Raw genomic sequence first — 20180 nt, forward strand, 5'->3', positions numbered from 1 at the left:
GTATTCAATAAACTACCCATCTGTTTCATTTCTATGAACACCCTGATCAATTAGTAAACATGTCTTTGCAAGTTACACTATTTTGATCACTGCTTTGACTCTGATGGCCTTTATGGTAACCACACCCACCTTGTCTTTGGCAATTAAGAGCTGCCACTTGGCCTTTGTCTCCCCAAGATGCATTATCCCCAATTGCATTTAGATGTTCCAATTTGGTAACAGCAATTCCCATTGTACTTTCTGACCTACAGAGAAGAAGGTTCACAGAACTCTTTAAGGATGTTGTGACTCCCTTCACAAATTTATTTCTCACAGTCATGATGAAAGGAATAGCCTTCCAGGGTGGTGAGCAGATTTTAGATGAGAAATCCCCTCTAACACGTTAATCTCTCTAAGATTCCTGTGGATTCCTTCCTTTATAGTAAAACCAAGGCAATTCTGGCATCTCAGCCTCCTTTACTGTGGGCGACCTTTTGGTCCACATTTCAGCCAAGCAACCAAATATACTGTGGGAGCCCTTTTCCCTCACCCAACCCCCTAAGCTGAAATATTAGATCCAGAATCTCTGCTTAGTGGACCCACCTCTTCCCAATCCAACTTGATGTTCCTTTCTCATCCTTAATATCCATTCCCACACATGTTCCTTGGACTTCCATTTGCATAAATTAGAACAATCATGTCATTTTGCGGGAGTGCATTGGACCTCCTCATGGTCACATGTTGTACCTCACCTCTTAGGACCTGTTGAGATTTGAGCCTAGTCATAAATTTAAGCAGAGAAGGTGGGGTCATTACAGGTTCTTCAGGTAAAGAAGGGCTAATTTCTCAGGCAGGAGTAGGAGGGCTCATCTCCTGGCAGAATTTGGATGTTCCATGTTCCCAGGTTCATTGGGATATTTCCATGTGTTTCCCTTCCAACTTTCAGGATCATATTCCTTCCCAGTAGACACCCTCATTTAACAGCAAACACCATACAAGGTTGGAACTTCAATTTACTTTCTTATCTAGCCACTCACAGGATAAGATTCTGTGTTTGGTTTACAGAAAATTCAGCCCTGTGGCTACAGGTGATAAGAGTTTCGGGGAGGTGTAGACGACATCAGTGCAGAGTTTGAGCTGGTGTTTGAAGCCCTGAGCTTATCCTCTTATTTCTCTACTTCCTTCAGCTCATTTAGGAGCAACAACTCAATGATATTATACTCTTTATTTTGACTAAACTCTTTTAAAATAGCAAATATATGGCTATTGAGACACCAGCCATCTTTAAGTATTTGATTACCAATGTCCAATAGCAATCATTTAAGTAACCTGTTGCCACATCTTGACATGGGCTTCCATTAGCTTCTTTACTTCTAAAAGCAGGGTCATGAGTGCCTTTAAATCTAGCAACTTCAGAGACCCAGAGCGAATGCAGAGAACTCATTCTTAAGAGTCTGTTTCTCTGGAGCCATTTACATTATGGACATCTGTATCATCCGAGTTCAAACAGAGAGGAGGGCCCTGTAATACACACATGGAGGGGTTATCAAGTTCTAAACCTTGACCTAAAGTCAGATGAGCCATACTGAGAATGACATCGTCAAAACACACAGCAAAGACACAAGCACACCACAGGACAGCATGAGATACAGACCTGATGCTGCATAATTAGACCCTCAGCTTTAAACTTCCTCTTACTGCAGGGCCTGCCATGCATTGTCCAGGAGCTTCACATTCCTAACCTGCAGAATCATGTCCCAGGTGGCACACTGTAGCCCAGGGAGGTCAAAAAAGGTGTCCAGGGATATACTTCTGCTAAGAAGTGAGGTCAGGACACAGGTAAAGGCTGTCAAGTCTCAAAGCCTGGACTTGGAGGGGTATGTTCTCCCAAGAGCAATGAAAACAGAGAAGTGATTTCCACAATTCTTATTGAGATCATATCACTTGCTTTCTTGTGCATTTGGATCAGGTCTCGTTCCTCCTTGCACCTGTCTGAATACCTGCTAGGGGCAGGTGCACTTCCTCCTTCCTGGGGCTATGGGGGGTGAGTCACAGGAGATCTTGCCTCGGCACCTTGGGTGAACTGTTAGCCTCACAGTGGGGCTGCCATGAACAGGATGAGAACTGTCATTCCTGCCCCGAGTCAGGCTGGACTGCTTTTCCACTTCCCTCCCTCATCTCCCCCTTCTTTGTCCAGCTCCATACTGGAAGGCAAAGGAGCCTAGCATCTTAGGAGAACCCTGGGCTACCCCAGAGCTCTCAAGATCTTAGGTGGGTGACAGGGCTGCTGGAGCTTTGTCCTTGGCCCTATCTTCCAAACATTCTATGCAGAGAATGGTGAAGAAAGAGAAGAGAGGATAAGGGCAAGTCTTCCAAGAAATAACAAAGCCATGCCTTTTGTTCACGAGGACTCTCTCTCTCAGAAGCACTAGTAAGGGAAAAAACAAAGACACAATGGTTTGTACAACTAGACAGTATTTGGTAAAAATGAAATACTTGATAAATAAAATGCTGTCTGTGCATAAAGACATTCTGGGGGGACACGCAAGAAATGGACAAGAAGGGGTGGTTGGCCCAGAGTGGGAGGGTGAGATATTCTTGTGTAACCTCCTATGCCTACTGAATTCTGAACCCGAGAAAAGAGACGGCTTAGTCACCTTGCAAAAGTAGTTCCAAGAGAGTCTTCCTGCATCACTTACCTCTCAGTGTCTTACGCATTAGTGAGCAGTTACCTGCAGTGTAATTTTCAGGCTGAGATCTTTATATAATGTGATAGTTTATTGGAGGTCTATAAATTATATGGTTTTATGATAGTTTTAATTTATCTATTAAAAGTGAAGTAGTTGGTTTCTACACAAAGAAAGCCACATGCTATGTCTTAATGTTTCATGACACTAGCCATCAGGAGTAAAGCCCTCAGGACTTTTGTGTCTAAAACACAGCAGAGCTCCACAGCTGGGTCTCTTGGTTCAAACTCTGGCTCTACTACCTCCCAGCAGCAAGGCCTTGAGCAAGTCACTTGGCTTCCCTGAGCTTCAACTGTCTCTTGTGCAAATGAGAATACTTTTAATGTCAACCTCCAATGGTCACCAATTAGTACAAAAAAGTATGTTCCACACAAGTAACAAAAGAAAAAAGTAGCTAAACTGGACCCAAATTAACAACTCTTTTGCATCAAAAGACACTATCAAGAAAATAAAAAGAAAACCAACAAAATGGGCAAAAATATTTGCAAATCATGTATCTAATAAGGGTCTAGTATCCATAATAATCAAAGAACTCTTACAACTCAACAACAATAATAAAAACAACCCAATTTTAAAATGGGCAAAATATTTGAATAGATGTGTCTCTGAGGAAGATATTAAATGGCCAACAAGAAATGATGTTCAACATCATTAGTCATAAGGGAAATGCAAACCATAACAGCAATGAGATACTACTGCATACCTACTAGTGTGGCTAGAAACTTAAAAGGGTAACAGAAAATAAAAGTGTTAGCAAGTATGTAGATAAATTAAAACTCTTGTGCATTGCTGGTAGAATGTAAAATGATGTAGTCAATATGGAAAACAGTTAGATGTTTCCTCAATAAATTAAACATATGACCCAGGATTCCACTCCTGGCTATGTTCCCCCCAAAAAATTAAAAAGAGATTAACTCAAACTTGTGGACAATTATTTAGTATCATCATTTTTCTCAAAAGCCAAAAAGTGTAAACAACTGAAATGTACATCAACAAATGAATGGATCAAAAATGTGGTCTATCTATACATTGCAATATTATTCAACCGCAAAGGACTAAAGCATACAAACATGTAGATGAACCTCAAGAACACTATGCTAAATGAAAGAAGCCAGACATAAAATGTCATATACTGTAGGAATTCATTTATATAAAATGTCCAGAAAAGTTCAAATCCATAGAGACAAAAGTTCTGACTAGTAGTTGCCAGAACTGGGTACAGGGTTTTCTATAAGGATGGTAAAAATTTTCTAGAATTTGGTAGTTGTGATGGTTACACAACACTGTGAATGTACTAAATGTCCCCAAGGGTAAATTTTATGTTATGTGTATTTTATCAAAATGAAAAAATATAAATATATTTTAAAAATTAAAGCCATTTTCCTCAGCCACCTCCCCCTCAAAATTTGGTGAATTTGTGGCAATACCTACCCTACTCCAACCAAAGATGAAAAAAAGCCTGAACCTACCCCACTTCTGGGCTGAGCAGGAAGCTGACCTTCCATTGTCCACATAGTGGAAGGAAGAAGCAGTGATTCCATCTTCCTACCAGGGCAAGGTAGTTTGGGCAGGACAGGTGGTGCTTCAATTCTCCTTCCAGGGTAGTGTTACTGAGGTCCAGCAGCAAGCTGAGCCTCCATCACCTCCAGGAGACTGAACAAAGTGATGAGTCAGAATTAATAAACACTTCACTTCCTGCTCCCTGGAATCAGGGGTCTAGCAGGGAGTTGATCTTCAGTCCTACATAGATGATGATGTGGCTTGTGTTGGTTCCACACTTGAACCAACAAAGTATCAGCAGGGCCAAGAGGGGGCTAAACATACACACCCACCTGGCCCTTCTGCTACATATCAGTAAGGGAGAGTCCCTTATTTGAAGTAGGAGAAGAAGAAGGAGAATAAGGAGGAGCAGTTGGAGGAGGAGGAAGAGGAAGAGGAGGAAGGGGAAAAGAAAAAGAAGGAATAAAATCCAGAGTTTTATAATATAATATCAAAAATATCCACAATACAATAAAAATTAGCCTGTCACATTAATGAGAAAAGACAATCAACATAACATTAACATTCAGATAACTCAAGTGTTGAAATTACCTGACAAGGTGAATACTGACCAGACAAAGACACCACAAAAAAAGAAACTACAAACCAATATGTCTTATAAACTCAGATGCAAAAATCCTCAATAAATGTTATGTGTATTTTATCACAATGAAAAAATATAACTATATGAGCAAAATTAATCCAATAGTATAAAATAAAAATTATATATCAAAACTAAGTAGTATTTATTTCAGATATGCAAAGCTAGTTCAATTTTTAAAGATCAATCAAGGTAATTTACCAAGAAGTTAAAGGATAAAAATCATATGGTCATACCAATTGATGCAAAAAAAAAAAAATTAGACAAAATCTAAAACCCATCCAAGATTAAAAAACAAAACAACAAAAAAACTTCAGCAAACCAGGAACAGAGGGGGAACTTCCTGAAGTTTTATAAAGTGTCTACAAAAATCCTACAGCTAACATCACACTTGATGGGAAAGGACTCGGTACTTTCCCTCTGCGGTTCACTCTATTACTCTTATTCCACGTAAGAATGGAAGTTCTAGCCATTACAACTAGGCCAGTGCAGGGTGGGGTAGTGAGAAACAGATTATATAGGAGGAAATTAAACTGTCCCTATTTACACATGAAACAATTGTCTATGTAGAAAATTCAAAGGAATCTACAAAAAATAAAATAAAAACCCTGTTAGAGTTCAGAAAGTTTGCAAACATACAAAAATTGATCACATGTCTATGTACTAATAATAAACATGAGAAAATTGAAATTCAAAACAATATTATTTGCATTCTCTCCAAAGAAAATAACATACTTCAGTATAAATATAATAGGGCATGTATAAGATCTGAAATGCTGATAATTACAAAACTGTTGTACAAAAATTCAATGAAAACCTAAATAAATGGAGTTATATCATATTCATGAATTACAAGACTCAACAACTTGGTAAAGAAGTCAGTTCTCCCCAAACTGATCTATAGGTTCAATAGAAGTCCTGCTCCAACCTAAGAAGGCTTTCGTTATGCTTAGGCAAGTTAATTCTAAAATCTGTATGGGAAAGCACAGGCCAAGGTAGCTAAAGCAACTCTGACCAAAAAAAAAAAAAAAAAGGATGAAGAGGGAGGAATGACTACCCTGATATTAAGCCTCCTCCGTGGCAAAAAGGGCAGTGGGTGCTGGTGAGAAAGATCCACAGAGATCAATGAGATGGAACAGAGAACCCAGAAGACCTACCAAGTACAGCCAGCTAGTTTTAGATAAAGGTGCAGAAGCAATTCAAGGCAGGACGGACAGACAGCCTTTCAGCAAATGATGGTGGAGCTATTGGACATTCATAGACAAAACAATGAACATTGATCTAAATATCACAACTTACATACAAATTAACTATAGTGGATCCCTGACTTAAATATAAAATGTGAAAGAAACAAGAAACACTTTTTAAAAATAGAAGAAAATCTTTAAGATCTAGGACTAGGCAAAGCATAGACTTGACACCAAAAAATGATCTAAGAAAGCTAAATTCATAAATTGCTCCCATCAGATAAAATTCTTTTGCTCTGTGTAAGAGTCAATTAAGAGGATAAAAAGATAAAGACTGGAAGAAAATATTTACAAACTACGTATCTAAAAAAAAAAAAAGACTACTACATAGAATATATAAAAAGCTCTCAAAATTCAACAGAAAAATTCCCAAAAGAGCAATTATTAAATGGGCAACAGACATTTCACTGAAGATTCTAGTTGGCAAATAAGAACATGAAAAGATATTTGACATTATTCGCCTTTAGGGAAATGCAAAATAAAATAACAATTGGCTGTACTTCCTCACCTATCAGCACCAAAAGCCATGAGGTTGTGGAAAAAGTGTGTTTTTCGCACATTCCTGGAGGGGATCTGAGGATGGCACAGACACTGCAATATAGTTTAACAATTTTTTTTTTTTTTTTTTTTTTTTTTTTACAGAGACAGAGAGAGAGAGAGAGTCAGAGAGAGGGATAGATAGGGACAGACAGACAGGAACGGAGAGAGATGAGAAGCATCAATCATCAGTTTTTCGTGGCGACACCTTAGTTGTTCATTGATTGCTTTCTCATATGTGCCTTGACTGGGGGCCTTCAGCAGACGAGTAACCCCTTGCTCAAGCCAGTGACCTTAGGTCCAAGCTGGTGAGCTTTTGCTCAAACCAGATGAGCCCGCACTCAAGCTAGTGACCTCCCCGTCTTGAACTTGGATCCCTCCGCATCCCAGTCCGGCACTCTATCCACTGCGCCACCGCGTGGTCAGGCTAACAATTCTTTTTAAACCTAAAATGGAATCACCAGAAGATGCAACAATGGCATTTTTGTGCATTTATCTCAGAGAAATGGAGATAACATTCAAAGAAATGCTGGTACGTCAATGTTTGTATCAGCTTTATTTGTAATAACTGAAAACTGGAAATGTCCCAGTTATTCTTCAATGAGCGTATGGGTAACCTGTGGTACATCCCTGCCGCCAAATAGTATTTATTTATATATATTAAAAAAAACGAACTGCGGATGTACACCAAACTGTGATGGATCTCCAGAGAATTATGCTGAGTGGGGAGAAAAGCTGATCACAAAAGTACTGTTCCATTTAAATGGAACGGACATTTTTGAAGTGAGAGGAGAATTGAAGGGGAGACCACTGACTGCAAGGCTCAGGGATGGCATGAAGACAGGAAGGAGGTGGGCGTGGCTGTGAATGTTTAACATTCTTGTGGCGAGGATGCTCCGTGTTTGGACCGCATCCATGTCCACATCCTGGCTGTGAAACTGTGCTCCAGTTTTGCAAGACATTGCTTTTGGGAGAAACCGGGTAAAAGACACGCAAGATCTCTCTATCTTGTCTATCACAATTGCTTGTGCACACTTACAATCACCCCAAAATAGAAATTTAATTTAAAATATCCAGCAATATGATACTTCTCACTGGCCAATTAGTTCCAGATCTTTCTCTCAACCCGGTGCCTGGGACTCCCCTCTATGGGACCAATCCCAGAAGCCAGATTCAGTGGCTCAAACTAGAAAACCATGAGGCATTATCTCCAAATATGCAAAGGAACCCTCCTACAGTGATGGCAGGAATGTAAATTGGTAGAGCCACTATGGAAAACAGAATAGAGGGGTCTCAAAAAATTTAAAACAAATTTACCAAATGGTTCAGCAATTTCACTTCTGGGTATACTGTATTTTAAAAAGTGATGAAAACAGGGTATTGAAGAAATATCTGCACGCGCACAAACACACATACACACCTCGCCACCATGTTCCTTATAGCATTATTCACAATAGCCAAGATATGGAAGTATAGTGTCCATCACAGTTTGAGTGGATAAGAAAGATATAAAATGTGCACACTCACACACACACACACACACACACACACACACACACACACAAATATCATTCAGCCCCGAGAGTGAAGGAAAGTCTGCCATTTGTAACAATGTGGATGGACCTCAAGGACATTATGCTAAGTGAGATAAGTCACACAGAGATAGACAAATACTGTATGATCTCACTTGTATGTGGAATCTAAAAAAGCCAAACTTATGAAAACAGTGGTTGCCAAGGGCTGGGACATAGTTACCAGGACAGATGTTGCTTAAAGGTATAAACTTGCAACTAGTGGCAAGTAGGCCCTAGAGCTCTAATGCACAGTATAGTAAATATAGACAACAATATTGTATTATAATTATCAAACTTGTTAAGAGACTAGAACTTAATTACTCTAACCAATAAAAAGAAATGATAGTTATGTGACATAATGGAAGTCATAATTATCACTACAGTGGTAATTTTATTACATTGTATAAATGTATAAAATCAACATGTTGTACACCTTAAATTTGCACAAAATTGTATATCAAATACATTTCAATTTTTAAAATGCCTGTTAGGAAGCTGGGCCCAGAACAGCTGACGCCATAGTGTTCCCAGGCTCAGGGCAGGTGGACTTTTAGGAGGTCTGGGCTGGAAAGGAGGTTTTGTTCCCAAGTCAGCATTCTTTAAGGAAAGAAGCACATAGATTGTTCATGAATTATTGTCTCCACTTCCGTCTGCTGGTTCTTCTGATCCCTGAGGAAGAAGTTGCCAAGAACACAGGTCTTGAAGGAAAAGGAGATAAAATGGTTGCAGCAGGCACAGGTCGGAACTGGAAGGGAAGTGCAAAGGGGTCGCCTACATGACCTCGGTGCCCCTTACCTGGAACAGCTCGGGTTTGCACCAGTCACCAGTGGGATTACCTTGCAAAGCTTTGTTCCCTGGTGATATTGTCTCCTGAGGTGCTGGTCCTCTGGAGTGTCACTGTTCCATTCTCAGGAACAGTGAGGATGCTGGGAAGTTTCCACCTGGAAAGGTGTTCTGAGGGAGATCTCCTCCTGGAACCTGCCAGAAAGTTGACCTCTGGCCTTGCTCACAAATCATGTCCCTTATCCCCAACATTGGTTAACATTCATTTCCATTTCATGTTATTTATTCAACAAACAGGTGTTGAGCTCAGAAGGTGTATCTCAGATAGAACTGTGTTCTAGTCCTGCCTGTCTCTTTAAGTAAGAAGTCTGCTTCTTGCATGTCAACTTTCCCACTTGTGAAGTGAGAATGATGAAACCCTCCTACATGGCTGAGGGGAATTAGAAGTGATTTTACCTGACTCTGCCCAGCTCAGTGCCTCCTTCACCAACTGTGGCTGTTGCTTGTTGGTTATTGTCAGCCTTTGGTCTTGGCTTGTCTACATCTACTCCTGCCTCATGCACCATCTTCCTAGATCATCATTTGGGGAACCCTCCCCTCTGCCTCCCACTTGGTCCATGAGACAGGGAGGGGCTCCACCCTTTCTGGAGCATGTGACCAGGTCTCGTCAATCTGTAGGTGTGTACCTTCCCTTTAGATTGGAAGGCTGGCAGTCTTAAACCTGTCTGCAGGTCTTGAATCAGCAATGATGTGATGTCAGCTGCTGGTAGCCTTCTGTGACTGCCAGGGACAGGCTTGTCTGAAATTGGAGTCAAAAGCAGGAACTAGAGCCCTGGCCATGTAGCTCAGTTGGTTAGAGTGTCATCTTGATATGCCAAGGTTTCAGGTTCAATCCCTGGTCAGGGCATATACAGGAATCAACCAATGAATGTATAAATAAGTGAAACAACAAATGGATGTGTGTCTCTTTCCCTCACCCCTCTAAAATCAATAGATAAAAAAACTTTTTAATTTAAATAAAAGTATAAATTAAAATTGTTAAAAATCAAGAAGTGGAGCCCAGAGATGGAGAGGGAGTCAGGTCCTGGTTGAAATCACTTAGGCACCTGTACTGAGCTACAAGCTGAATCCAGATAAATTTTCATCATATGACTCAGTTGGATTCCAGAATCTGTTTAAATAGTCGGTTGAAGTCCTATCATTTAGGAGACAATGATGGACAAGAGTGATCATTTGCCTTCATGCCTCTAACATCCCCCTCAAAAAACAATGCAATGGCCCCAGGGGTCAAAGCTGCTCACACTGTGAGCTCTGGGGGAGAGAGGGAAGGCTGTTCTGAGCCTGAACCCTGACAAAATGAGAGCTAAATGTGCAGATGTCACAGAGAGTATGGTGGAGCTCTGAGTCTACATGACCAAACAACGTACATTTGTGAACACACACACCCACCCACACATACACACTCCCACCCACAGGGTCAGGCCTACACACTGAAACCAAGGGCCATGGATGGGGCAGTGATGTAAGAAGTGCCTGGGGAAGCACCCAGTCAGACAGGAGGTGCTGGACCGTTGTGAGGGGTGTTGTGGCCCAGGGTGTGCAGACAGCACCAACTGCTGTTTGTGGAGTAAAATGGCCAATAGGATTGATGCTGCCTAGGGATTTGGAACCCTCAGACCAGGAAGCCCAGGTCTGACCTTGCCTCTACGCAGACCCTGTGGCCAGAGCCACGTGGCCAGAAAACAAGGAAACCACAGGAAGAATCCAGGCTAATCCATTGGGTCATGTCTACACCGTACCCCATGCAACAGAAGGCCCTCCACTGAGATTGAATCTGTGTATCTCTCTTCTTTAAAAGAGAGGTCATAGTGTAGCCACCCTGAAACCTCTAAGAGCTACAGGGTTCCTCTCAACCCTGCGTGCATACAGTCACCAGGATCTCTAGGGAATGCACAAAGACAAAATAGAGGCCAGGCCCCACCCAGAACTGTCTAATCAGAGTATTAGGGTGGGCCCAATCACAGTGAGATACATGACAGGTAAATCATAGACGATGATGATAGAGATAGATAGATAGATAGATAGATAGAAATAAGATATGTCAACTGATGGTCATTGGTGTCAATTCAACACTAACAGGAATCCACAATTTGGGTGCAGTGAAGAAGGAACTTTTATTTAGTATAAATAGCTCAATTGTGATACAGCATGGCTGTTAGTTTTGGGATGAGGCAGTACTGGGGCAAGTGGCCCCAGGGCAAACCCCTCTCCAGCTGACAGTTCTGCTCTGATCTTTGCCAGTTCGTTCTATGTTGCCCCACTGGTCTACTGGTCTGCTCCCTGCCAGTCTGCCTTGCACTGCTCCAGTGTTATAGATCTACCTGGGGAAACACAGTCTTCGGGCTCCAATAAAAAGGAAATAGAGCATTTCCCAAACCAAAAGGGAGCTGACTTATCCAACAGCAGTCCCCGCCCTTTGTCCCTGATTGGTTCATCCTCCTGCAAATGAGGACTCCAAATCTTCACAGTTTGATTGGTCCAAAAGGTACTGTCTTGATTGGTCAGATTAGCACTGCTCTGATTGGTCAGTGAAGAAGATGCTGGGTATACAGTTATGCAGTTCTATTGGACAGAGAGCCTCAGTTTTATTGGTTGAAACAAGAACTCCTTTATAAGAGCTGGATCAGATGGCAGAAACACAGTGCAGAAAAGCAGTTAGTTCAGTGCAGTCTTTCCCCTGAAGGGCGGTAGTGCAGTTTGTATGAGAAGCCCCTGTGTAGAAATGGCTGCTAGGTTTTATTTGTTTGTTTGTTTGTTTGCCCCCCCCTTCGTTAGCCACCAAGAACCTTAGTAGGTTTCTTCTTTCTCAGATAGATAGGTGACAGTGCACCATGAGAAAGGAAGCCAGGGGAGATCATAAACAGTGAAACCAGAGAGGGACAGAGACATCAAAATTCACAGAGCTAGCCCCTGACAAGCCCAGCTCCATCAGAGCAAGGTTTCCACCTCTGCAGGCAGCATCCTCCATGGTCCCCATCCTGGGCCCTGGGGCCCAGATGCAACAGCAGGCGCAAGACACTTGTGGTCCTGTCCTCACTGGAGCCTAAACCATTTCCCTGGACGCCCTGGATTTTCAGCCAGAAAGACATGAAATCTGTGGCTGAGAAGCAAGCCGAGTTAGGGGTGAGAGCGACAATCACGCACTATGTGTTCTGGCCTCTGTCCCGTTCCGGTCTGTTGGGTGTAGTCAGGAGGTTCCTGGTTGTGATTGTATCCAGTTTCATGCCTGCAGCAACTACAGCCCTGCTGGATTCTATCCTTAGACTTCCCAGCAAGCCTCGTTGGGAGGGATACAGAGAAAGAAACTCCACAATGACCACCCAGCACTGTGCCCGAGGCGGGCAGGGGTGCTGGGGGCAATAGGAGTGGTGGGGGTGGGGAGTGTCTGAGTATCTGGGTTATAATAGGAAGGCACATGGAAACGGCCATTTTCTAGGTTCACTAGCAGAGCAGGCGTACGGTTGCCTCCCCCTGTAACTGTCCCCCACGATCCAGAGTCAACCTGGTCATAGGCAGGCAGAACTGGTGGGACCACTTGAAGGCTAACAGCCAAGGAAACTGATGCCCCAGAGAAAAGCCAGAGAACGCCAGAGCAGGGTCGTCACAGCACCTGGCCCAGCAGAATTGATACAGTCGCCTTAACATGGTCACAAGCAGTGGGGTGATGGGAGCATGGCACTCCCCAAACTTCTTGTAAACTTTGTTTTCTCTCTTTAGAAGACATTTAGAGGGAAAAGTGATTCACAAAGCCTTCCTTGGGAAACATAAAGAAATAATGGTGATACCACTAATAATGAGCATTTCTGTATCCCAAACGCTGCCTGCTCCTGTTATATTGTTTGGCACATAGTAGGTGCTTAATAACTAAAAATTCCTTCTCCTTCTCCTTCTTCCTCTCTGGTGATTGTTTGCTTCAGGGTCACTAGTTTTGTGATTGTCTCTTATCCACTCTAGTTCTGTAAGGTGGAAATTGGTACGTCCGCCTATTCCATTGCCATCTTGCTGCCCCCCCTTGTGATTGTCTCTTAGAAGGGTGTTGCCAGCATAGGGCAGAACAGTGTCCCTGAAGCACAGAATGGGTCCACTGTACACTTTCCTCTTGGCAGCAGGGTGACCCCATTATGAAGCTGGTGCCAGTGCAAAAGATACAATTTCTGTTTTAAAATATGTTGTATACTGACACTCTTGCATCAAGATGTAGGTTTATGTCCCTTCTTTGAGTCTGGGTGGTCTATGGTTGCTTTGACCAAGGAGAAGGGGAAGTGGCACTGTGTGACTTCTGAGACTGGGTGTCACAGAAGGCAGTGCTACTACACTTTGATTGTTAGAAAACTAATCCTTGGAGCTCTGACCTGCTATGTAAGAAGTCTCATTACTTTGAGGCCATCATGCTGGGAGGAAGCACAAGCCACACGCGTATCCATGAATGAGCATTCCAGGTGACAGTTCCCACTCAGTTTGTGCCCCAGGCATCCAAACACTGTTGACAGAGCAAAAATGCTTTCTTTAAGTGGACCCTCCTGTCCCAGCTATTCTAGTTTTATTTGAGTCACATAAACCCCTTTGGTTCTTTCCAACTGAAGCATTAGACACTGCAAAATACAGACAAGCTATCTCCACTGTGCCCTGTTTAGATTTCTGACCCACAGAACCTGTGAGAATCATAAATGGTTGTTATTTTAAACCACAAAGTTTTTCTATGTAGCAATAGATACTCAAAATATAGAATCATTGGGCATTGGGTTCTGGGTCCAAGGCTTAACTCTGCTGTGAAGAGAATATGTGAGTCTCTTAGTTTCATTCCTCCAGATACAAAAGAATCTAAGTTGATCACAAAACATAGATGACAAATACAAGACCCATGCCCTTTCCCCATACTTATCCTCTGTATCCTCAAGACAACCCTCTTGGTAGGCACAGAAATCACCTGGACTTGACCTCAGTCAGTAGCCATGACACGCATTCCCAGAGTTTCCATGGTGATGAAGTGCACTTACTATACTTTCTGAGCCTGTCACACTGGTTCTGTGTTGAGAGGGTCCTTTTCTGCCTCACTGTTGACCTGGGATATTCATCTCATGCTCTCCAGTCCTCAGACTGGGATTACACCATCAGCTCCCTTGGTTCTCAGGCCTCACACGCAAACTGAATTATACCAGTGCTTTCTTTGGGTTCCAGCTTATAGAGGGAAGATTGTGGGACTTCTCAGCCTCCATCACCACATAAGCCAATTAACAAAAGTTGAGGGAGTTTGTTACCACTAGACTATCTGTTCAAAAAATGTTAAAAGGAGTCCTTAAGGTCTAAATGCAAAACAACTACTCAAAGCCATATAAACAAAGATTCTGGTAAAGGAAAATATAAGGAAAGATAGAAATGCCAGTATTATTTTGATTTTAGTTTACAACTCCACTTTTAAATTTCTAAAATATTTAAAAGAAAAAAATATGAATCTATGTGGGCACACAATGTATAAATAAAGATGTAATTTGTGGCATCAATAACATAAAAGGGGTTACAAAGTAAATAAATAAATACAAAGCAGATATTTGTATATTATGAAATTAAATTGGGCCTGACCAGGCGGTGGTGCAGTGGATAGAGCGTCAGACTGGGATGTGTAAGGATCCACTTTCGAGACCCTGAGGTCGCCAGCTTGAGCGTGGGCTCATCTGGTTTGAGCAAAAGCTCACCAGCTTGGACCCAAGGTCGCTGGCTAGAGCAAGGGGTTACTCGGTCTCCTGAAGGCCCGCAGTCAAGGCACATATGAGAGAGCAATCAATGAATAACTAAGGTGTCGCAACGAAAAACTAATGATTGATGCTTCTCATCTCTCTCCGTTCCTGTCTGTCTATCCTTATCTATCCCTCTCTCTGACTTTCTGCCTCTGTAAAAAAAAAAAAAAAATTAAGTTGGTATCAATTCAAATTATATTGTTATAACTTTAGTATGTTAAATGTAAGCCCCATAGTAACCAAAAAGATAATATGTATAGAATATGCATGGAATGAAATAATAAAGAATTAAAATGTTTTACTTCAAAAAACTCAACTAAACCCAAAGAAGGCACTAATGAGAGCACGAGACACAAAAAGCTGTAAGACATACAGAAAACAAATAGAAAAGTAGCAGAAGTCCTTTTTATAAAGTAATTACTTAAAATGTAAATGTATTAAACTCTCCAAACAAAGGAAAATTGACAATAAATTTTTTGAACATGATCCAGGCCCTGGCTGGTTAGCTCAGTGGGTTAAGAGCATCAACTTGAAATGACAAGGTTGCAAGTTTGATCCCTAGTCAGGGCACACATGAGAAACAACCAGTGAATGCACAACTGAAAGAACAAAAAATGAATGCTTCCCTTTCCCTCCCTTCTTTCTCTCTCCCTTCTTCTCTCTGTCTTTCTGAAAATCAATAAATAATTTTTAAAAAATTATCCCTTGGCCAATAGCTTGGTTGATTAGAGCATCCTCCCAGAGTGTGGAGGTTGCTGGTTTTATTCCCTGGTCAGGGCACATACAGGAACAGCACGGTGTTCCTATCTCTCTCTCCCTGCCTCTTTTAAAAAAGAAAGAAAAAGGGAAAAGAAAAGAAAGTAAACATGATCCAACTATGTATTGTCTATAAAGACTCATTTTATATCTAAAGGTACAAATACAGAGGAAAAGAGGACAGAGGGAAAGGGGATGATAGGATGGGATAAACCTGAAGGGAAGGGGGGATGGTGCTGTAGGGAGGGGGGCAAGGGAGATGTTGAGGGGAATAGGGGGGAGGGGGGATGCATTCGGGGTGACCCTAGAATCTATGTAAACACAATTAATTAAATAAATAAAATTTTAAAAAAGAAACAATAAAGACACAAATACATTAAAATTAGAATAAAAAGATATTTCATGCAAATGATAACCCAAAAAAGAGTTGTAGTAGCTATACTAATATCATGCAAATAGACTTTAAGTCAAAACTTGTTACAAGGAACAACGACATTATATTGACAAAATGATCAATTCATCAAGAATATATAACAATCATAAATAAATACACCAAATAACAGAGCCCCCCAAATATGAAGCAAACATTGACAGAATTAAAGGGTAATATGGTCCAAGTTTTAACAATGATTAGAACAATAAGACAGATCAATAAGGAAATAGAGGACTTGAACAACATCAAAAACCTATTTGACTTAAAACACATATATAGAACACTCCTCCCAACAACAGTAGAATATATTTCTTCTCAGGTGCACATGGAACATTCTTCAGGATAGAGCATATTTTAGGCCACAAGACAAACCATAATACATTTTTAAAAATTGACATTATACAAAGTTTCTTTTTTGATAAAAAATAATAAAATTAGAACCCAATAACAAAATAAAAACTGGAAAATTCACAGATATGTGAAAAATAAGCAAAACTCCTAATCAACCAATGCATCAAGTAAAAAGTAACTAGGAAATCAAGAAAACACCTTGACATAAACAAAAACAAAATACAACATACTGAAACTTATAGGACACAGAGAAATCAATACTAAGAGGAAATTTTATGGCAGTAAACACATACATTAAAAAGAATCTCAAATTAATAACCTAACTTTATACCTTAGGAACTAGAAAACAAAGCACAAATTAAACCCAATACTAACAATAGCTATAGAAAAACAATGAAGAAAAAAATGGCCCTTTGAAAAGATCGACGATATTAACAAACCTTTAGCTAGACTGACAAAATAAGAGTGAAGATGCAAATTATAAATTCAGAAGTGAAAGTGAAAATATAACTGTAGATTTTACAAAAATAAAAAATATATAAAAGAGAATACTATGAATAATTACACACCAGAACAACCAAGAAACAAAGGATAAATCCTTAAAAATACACAATGTATCAAAACTGAATCGTGAAAAAATATAAAATATGAATAGACCTAAAATAGTAAGGAAATTGAACCATTAACTTAAAACCTCCCAACAAATAAATGCTCAGGATCAAATAGCCTCTCTGGTGAATTCTAACAAACATTTAAAGAGGAACTAATACCCATCCTGTTCAAACTCCTCCAAAAATTTAAGAGGAGGGAACATTTCCTAACTTACTCTATAAGGCCAGCCATTACCCTTACACCAAGTCCAGACAAACACTCTATAAAAAAAGAAAATTATGGCCAATATCACTTAAAAATATAGATGTAAATACCCTCAACAGAATACCATCAACTCAAATTTATCAGCATTTTCATATAAGTATAGCTATGACCAAGTGGGCTTTATTCCAGGAAGGTAAGGGTGGTTCAATGTATAGAAATCAATCAATGAAATACACCACCTTAATAGGATGTGGGGGAGGGGGGCCACAGGATTATTTCAATCAATGCAGCAAAATCCAATACTCTTTTAAGGTAAAGAACATTTATTCAGTTAGGAAAAAAATAGAATTTCTTCAACATGATAAATACCATATATGAAAAACTCACAAATAAGATTTTTCTCAAATGTAAAAGACTGAAAGCTTTTCTTCTTTTTTTTCTTAGGTGAAAAGCGGGAAGCAGAGACAGACTCCTGCATGCGCCCTGACTGGGATCTACCTGGCAAGCCCCCTACTGGGAGATGTTCTGTGCATCTGGGTGATTGCTTCGTTACTTGGCAATCAAGCTTATTTTAGCACCTGAGGTGAGGCCATGGCGAGCACCCAGGGCCAACTTGCTCCAACTGAGCCATGGCTGTGGGAGAAAAAAGAGAGATAGAGAGAAAGAAAGGAAAAGTGGAGTGATAGGGAAGCAGATGGTCACTTCTTCTGTGTGCCTTGGCTGGGAATTGAACCCAGGACATCCACAGGCTGGGCTGATGCTCTACCACTGAGCCAACTGGCCAAGGCTAGTTTTTCTTCTAAGATCAGGAACAAGATAAAAATGCTCACTATCACCATTTCTATTCAATAGTACTGGAATTCTAGCCAGAGCAATCAGGCAAGAAAAATAAATAAAGGTATCCAAAATTATGACATGATCTTATATTTAGAAAATACTAAGAATCCACACACCAAAAAAGCTGTCAAAGTTAACAAATTAATTCAGCAAAGCTGCAGGATACCAAATCCACAGGTCAAAACCAGTTGCATTTTTATACATTTACAATGAAAGAAAATTATGAAAACAATTCCATTTGCAATAAACATCAAAAAGAATAAAATATTTATGAATAAGTTTAGCAAAGGACACTAAAGACTTGTACACTAAAAACTATAAAACATTGCTTAAAGACATCTTAGAAGAAAACATAAGCAGTAAGCTCTCCAACATCTCTCAGAGCAATATATTTGCTGGTTTATCTCCACGGGGAAGTGAAATAAAAGACAGGATAAACAAACGGGAGTATATCAAACTAAAAAGCTTTTGCACAGCTAAAGACAATAAGAACAGAATAAAAAGACAAACTACACAATGGGAGAACATATTTGACAATATGTCTGATAAGGGGTTAATAAGCAAAATTTATAAAGAACTTGTAAATCTCAACACCAGGAAGACAAACAATCCAATCAAAAATGGGAAAAAGAAATGAATAGACACTTCTCCAAAGAGGACATACAGATGGCCAATAGGCATATGAAAAAATGCTCAACATCACTAGTCATTAGAGAAATGCAAATTAAAACCACAATGAGATATCACCTCACACCAGCCAGAATGGCGCTCATCAACAAAACAACACAGAATAAGTGCTGGCGAGGATGTGGAGAAAAGGGAACCCTCCTGCACTGCTGGTGGGAATGCAGACTGGAGCAGCCACTGTGGAAAACAGTATGGAGATTCCTCAAAAAATTGAAAATCGAACTGCCTTTTGACCCAGCTATCCCACTTTTAGGAATATACCCCAAGAACACCATAGAATGGCTCCAAAAGGAGAAATGCACCCCCATGTTTGTGGCAGCATTGTTCACAATAGCGAAGATCTGGAAACAGCCCAAGTGTCTGTCAGAGGACGAGTGGATTAAAAAGCTTTGGTACATATATACTATGGAATACTACTCAGCCATAAGAAATGATGACATCGGATCATTTACAATAACATGGATGGACCTTGATAACATTATATGGAGTGAAATAAGTAAATCAGAAAAAACTAAGAACTATATGAATCCATACATAGATGGGACATAAAAGTGAGACTCAGAGACATGAACAAGAATGTGATGGCAACAGGGGTGGGGGGTGGGGGGAGGGGGGATGGGACGAGAAAGGAGAGAGGGGTGGGGGAGGGGAGGGGCACAAAGAAAACCAGATAGAAGGTGACAGAAGACAATTTGACTTTGGGGGAAGGGTATACAGCACAATCAAATGTCAAAATAATCTGGAGATGTTTTCTCTCAACATATGTACACTGATTTATCAATGTCACTGCATTAAATTTAATTTTAAAAAATTGCTTAAAGAAATTAAAGAAGACATAAATGCAAAGACATTCCATGTTCATGGATTAGAAGACATAATATTGTTGAGATGGCAATGCAACCAAAAGAGATCTATAAATTAAATGCAATCTCTATCAAAATCTCTACAGTACATTTTTTCAGAAATAAAAAAAACCCACTCTAAAATTCATATGGAGCTTCAAATAACCCCAAACAGTCAAAACAATCTTGAGAAAAGAAGAGCAAAGCTGAAAGACTCAAAGTTTCTAATTTAAAAATATCATATATCATGCTAAAGGCCCTGGCTGGTTGGCTCAATGGTAGAGTGTCAGCCCAGCATGTGGAAGTCCCAGGTTTGATTCCCAACCAAGGCACACAAAATAAGTGCCCATCTGCTTCTCCACCCTATCCCCTTTCCTTTCTCTCTCTCTCTCTTCCCCTCCTGCAGCCAAGGCTCCATTTGAGCAAAGCTGGCCCAGGCACTGAGGATGGCTGCATGGCTTCTGCCTCAGGAGCTAGAATGGCTCTGGTTGCAACAGAGCAATGCTCCAGATGGGCAGAGCATCACCCCCTATTGGGCTTGCTGGGTGGATCCCAGACAGGCGCATGTGGGAGTCTGTTTCTCTGCCCCCCCCTCGCTTCTCACTTCACAAAAATACAAAATAAATAAATAAATAAACAAACAAACAAATAGTAAA

The sequence above is a fragment of the Saccopteryx leptura genome, chromosome 2 (assembly GCF_036850995.1).
Source record: "Saccopteryx leptura isolate mSacLep1 chromosome 2, mSacLep1_pri_phased_curated, whole genome shotgun sequence".
Classification (NCBI taxonomy): domain Eukaryota; kingdom Metazoa; phylum Chordata; class Mammalia; order Chiroptera; family Emballonuridae; genus Saccopteryx; species Saccopteryx leptura.